Source organism: Otolemur garnettii, unplaced genomic scaffold, assembly GCF_000181295.1.
Source record: "Otolemur garnettii isolate 467f Iridium unplaced genomic scaffold, OtoGar3 scaffold00175, whole genome shotgun sequence".
In the NCBI taxonomy this organism is placed as follows: Eukaryota; Metazoa; Chordata; class Mammalia; order Primates; family Galagidae; genus Otolemur; species Otolemur garnettii.
Window position 1 is genome coordinate 1,400,623 of NW_003852570.1, and position 5,640 is coordinate 1,406,262.

Here is a 5,640-nt window from a genome sequence, read left to right on the forward strand (position 1 = left end):
CAAACATGAAAAATGCTCAGCATCCCTAAGTATTACTGAAATGCAAATCAAAACCACCCTGAGATATCTAATCTCAGTGATAATGGCCCACATCATGAAATCTCAAAACTGCAGATGTTGTCATGGATGTGGAAAGAAGGGAACACTTTTTCACTGCTGGTGGGGCTGCAAATTAATACAATCTTTTTGGAAGGAAATATGGAAAACCTGCAAAGTACTCAAGCTAGACCTCCTATTTTTTTTTTTTTTTAGACATCATCTCACTATGTCATCCTTGGTAGAATGCCATGGCATCACAGCTCACAGCAACCTTAAACTCTTGGGCTTACGGTATTCTCTTGCCTCAGCCTCCCGAGTAGCTGGGACCACAGGTGCCCACCACAACACTTGGCTATTTTTTGGTTGTAGTTTTTAGTGTTGTTTAGTGGGGGGGTGGGATTGGGCTCAAACCTGCCAGCCTCAGTGTATGTGGCCAGCACCCTACTCACTGACCTATGAGCACCAAGCCTAGACCTTCCATTTGATCCAGCAATCCCATTGCTTGGCATCTACCCAGAAGAAAAAAATATCATTTTTCTATCAGGACATTTGCACCAGACTGTTTATTGTAGCTCCATTTGTAATTGCCAGAACAACCTAAATGTCCACCAATCCAAAATGGATTAACAAACTATGGTATATGTATATCGTGGAATGCTATTCAGCCACTAAAAAGATGGAGACTTTAGATCTTTTGCATGAACCTGGATGGATATGGAACACATTAGTCTTTGTAAAGCATCACAAGAATGGAGAAGCAAGAGTCCTATGTACTCCATTCTGATATGAGGACAATTAATGTCCTAGTACACATTGGGGGGTGGGGGATGGGGATAGCAGAGAAAGGGAAGGAGGGATGTGGGAAACACAGGATGTGGTACACCTTTCAGGGTGAGAAACAATTATAAGAGGGTCCTTATTTAACAAATGAAATCAGTGTAACCTGGTTCTCTGTTCCCTCAATGAATCCCCAACAATAAAAAAAAAGAAAATTTCAAAAATCAAAGAGAAGACTTTCAAACTAACCCAGTAATTTAAAGAGGCAAAAAAAGAAGAGCAGAAAAGCAGAGAAATCTATTAGATATGGGACCACACAAAGTATACAAACAAACAAATTTTAGATATCCTTGAAGGAGAATAAGAGAGTTTCAAAGGCATAGAAGCTCTACTTCAAGGCGCCATTGTGGAGAATTTTGCAAGCATTGCAAGAAGTACAGAAATACAGACAGTAAACATTTACAGAATTCCAGGCCAAATCAATTCAAACAAAGCATCTCTTAGAAACATTGCAATTAACTTGTCCAAAGTCAAAATGAAAAATAAAAATCAGGAAGCAGCCAGAAATAAGCAGCAACTTACCTGCAAGAGAAAAATAATTAGGCTGAAATCATACTTTTAAGTGCAAACTTTATCAGCCAGAAGAGAGTGGTCATCTCTTCCCAACTGTCTAAAACAAAACAACTTTCAGCCTAGGATTCGCCATCCTGCGAAACTAAGTTTCACATTCAATGGAGAAATCAAATCTTCCTGACAAGCAAAAATTGAAGACATTTGCTAATGAAATACTAGCTGTTCAAAGTTCTCAGAAAAGTATTGTGAACAGGCCACTACTATGGAACATCACAGAAGTAAAGATACCCAAAATTTAAAGGACAAACCCTAGCTTTCACAACAGTCCAAGTGATAAATCTAGGCAACAGACATCCATACAAGTTAAACAGAAATCCACCATACTTATCAATTGTCTCAGGAAATATAAATGGCTTGAATTCTCTACAAAAGAGGTACAGCCTGGCTGACTGAATAAAAAAAGCACAAACCAAGTACATGTTGTCCTCAGGAAATACATCTAACCCAGTGGGACAAAACCCCAAGGACAAAACAGAATTCAAGGTGAAGGGTTGGAAAACAATATTTCAGGCCAATGGAAATCAGAAAAAAGCAAGCATCACAACCCTATTTGTGAAAGTAACAAAGCAAAGAAGACAAAGATGAACACTATATACTGATCATGGGAACAATACAATAAGAAGACATTTAAATCCTAAATATTTATGCACACAACATAAATGCTCACAGATATATACACCAAACCCTAACAAGACTGAACATTATAATAACCTCCAACACAAAAATACCTGTGGACTTCAACACCCCACTGACAGAACTGAACAGCTCCTCCAAGCAAAAATTAAATAAATGATGGACCTAAACAAAACTCTAAAACAAATAGGCTTCACAGACATGTACAGAACATCCAACCCCAGTAATACTTGTAGAGATAAGCACCCCATGCTCAGACATGGCAGTTTGCTTCATGTGCTCCTCCAGGAGAATGGCTCTGGGAAAGATTTCTCTGAAGATCCAGCTTCTGCAAGCAGCCTATAGATATGCAGAAATATGCAGAAAGACTCTCACAAAGACATCTGGAGTGTGAGACTGGAGTCACAGCTGGAAGCTCAAACACATGTCTTATGGCGTTGGGTACTGTTCTCTGTCTTCTTCCTTCATTAACATTATAATCTGTAGTTTCGGTTTGGGCCAGCAAGAACAGACAATCAGTCTCCTTTATGTTTTTACTCTAAACAAAATCAATTATATATGTGTTCCTCAGCCTTCACACTGAGTTGTAATCTTAATGGTAGATTCCTAATTTTACTTCACTTCTTTTAACCTGTGTTAAATTCTTACTGAATGTTTATATGTATATAAGATAATCAGTAAAGTTAGGCCTGGTCACTGACCTGAGTGAGTCTCGACCTCCCTTCAAATCAATCATCCCATCTGCAGTTCCTTTTCCTTGCCTCTCTGATCAGAGGGCTCCGAGAACACTTTCAAATACTGAGTACATGTTCTTCTCATGAGCTCATTTTCCAAATTTGATAGTATCTTAGAACACAAATCAAATCTCAACAAATTTTAAAAAAACAGAAATTATAGCTTCCATATTTTTGGACCACAATGAAATAAAAATAGAGGGGAGGCGGAGTCAAGACGGCAGACTGCAGCCAGCTTTTTACAGAAGCTCCCATCCAGAAAGAGGCTGAAAGGACGGAAGCTTAGCAAATTAGCTGATGGTTTGGAGCAGAGACAAGAGAGAAGATTGAAGAGCGCACTTCAACCTTCCTGAGGCGAGCTGCAATCCCAAAAATACAACCAAAAGGTACAAAAATCTACCACAAGCGGACGGGAGTTCCCTCCCCCACAACAAGGGCTCACAGTTTACTCCATCCAAACAAGCGATCAGACTTCAAACTTCCTCCCACTCTATTTCACGGGAGAGACCCCCTAAAAACTGGACCTCCTATCCCTGATGGCGTGCCACAGCACCCTCCGGCCAAGCATAAAACTGTAAAACTGTATAAATCTGTATATATTCCACACCTGCAACATTGAACTCCGAAGAGTCCCCACCCACCCACTCTGAGATCTGGAGGTTTATCACCTATGGAGTCCTGATTCTTGGGCATATCCTTGAGAGAAATGGAGGGGGAAAGGGCTGGTGCTGTTCTGTGCTGACTGTGGGGTGGGCGTGAGGAGAGGAGAGTCAGCTCGGGGGACGCCAGTGCAGAAACGATGGCATCCTGAGTGGCACACCATTCCAGCCCCAATCCTTTGGGCAAGCAAAAGTTTCAGACAGCAGACACAGGCAGGGCGCACTTAACTTTCTTGGGTGGAGTGCCAGCCCTCAGGGGGCTAATGTGGCTGAGACAAAGGCAGTGGGCGGGCAGAGGCTAGAATGGACACCTGAGTTTAAAGCCAAATGCAACCTCTGACTTACAGAGAAATCTAGCCGGACAGAAGCCTAATTTAAACATGCAAGACCCTCCTGCTGAACTCAGATTTCTGGCTGATTTTGCCAGGTAAACCCCAGGAGCAGTAACCTACTAGAGTGAATAGGGCCACAGACCTGGGGGATTATGAATGACTTGGTGCAAGGTGGGGAAGGAGGTATTAACCTTCCCAAATTAACCCATTTGCCAGGTGGGTCCCTTTGCCCTCATGGAGCACTGGAGCAAGTTATATCTTAACTGCAAGCAGACCCCTCTTATCTAGCTCCCAGAGACATTTGAACTCTTCCACCTGAAACGGGTGCTGACTGGGACAACTGATTTGGACCCCTCAAACCTGGTAGACCACACAAGGACTATTCAAAGGGGCACCCTGGGTGTATGGTTGAGGGAAGGCTTGAACTATATAAAACTGTATATATTCTCCACATGCAACATTGAACTCTGAGGAGTCTCCACCCACTCACTCCAAGGTTTGGAGAGAAATCTAGTTGGACAAAAGCCTAATTTAAACATGCAAGGGCCCCATGCCGAACTCAGATTTCTGGCTGATTTTGCCAGGTAAACCCCGGGAGCAGTGGCCTACTGGAGTGAATAGAGTCTCGGACCTGGGGGACCACAAGTGACTAAGTGTAAGGTGGGGAAGGAGGTATTAACCTTCCCAGACTAACCCAGTAGCCGAGTGGGTCCCTTTGCCCTCACGGAGCCAGGCGGGCCCCAAAACTGCTTGCTAGAGTCGCACGCCTCACGGGCAGCAGGCTCCTGCTCTGGGCAGGCCCAGTACCGCTTGCTAGGGTCGCAGGCGTGCCGCAGGCATCCCACAGGCAAAGGTGGAGAAATCCTCCATTCCAGATAGACCCAAAACAGCTTGCTAGAGACACACACACCCCCCGGGGGCCAGGGGACATGTTCCCGACTCCAGGTTCCCAAGCTTGGCAGGCCTAGAACTGCTTGCTAGAGCCACGCTTGCCCTGCAGGTGGCAGTGGAGGGGTCTACCACTCTCGGAGGGCCCAGAACTATTTGCTAGAGCCACATACATCCCTCAGACAGAGGTGAAGGAGTCCCCCATTCCGGGCTCCTGCACTGGGAGGGCACAGATCAGCTTGCTAGCACCGCACGCATCCAACGGGCAACGGTGAAGTAGTCCGCTGCTTCCCCCCAGCTACTCTGGTGGGGCTGAACTAGGACTGATCTGGTCGCTCATGTACCCTGCACTACCGCTGCCATTCCGCTACCCTCTGGCTGCTCCAGGGTGCTGAACTGGACTGATCTAGCCACTACAGTTCCCCTGTTCCACCGGTTGCCCCAGAGGGGCTGAACTAGGACTGATCTGGCTGCTGCTAGTTTCCTGCCCCCCGGTTGCCTGGCAGGCTGAACAAGGTCTAATCCGGTCACACACACTCCAGTGCAGCTGTTGCTGTTCCACTGCACCCTGGTTGCCCCAACACCCGAGAACTGGGAGAGGACAACAGACACGCTCTGCCTGTTTCTCTGGGCAACCAGAAGAAGCCATCAACTGAACGGTTCTGATAAGGCTTCCAAACAAGGTAAACTCGGCATGGGGTGGAACCAGCAGAAAAACTGGCAACTCAAATAACCAGAGTAGATCAACTCCTCCAAGGGGAAGTAGGTAAGACACAAGCAAATGGCTGGGATGTCAGAAATCGAGTTCAGAATGTGGATAGCAAATAAGATTAACAGACTGGAAGAAACGAAGGAATTAGGAGCTCAAGAAATTATTCAAAAGATGTCTCAAGACATTATTTAAAAGATATCTAAAGAAATTATTCAAAAGATGTCTCAAGAACT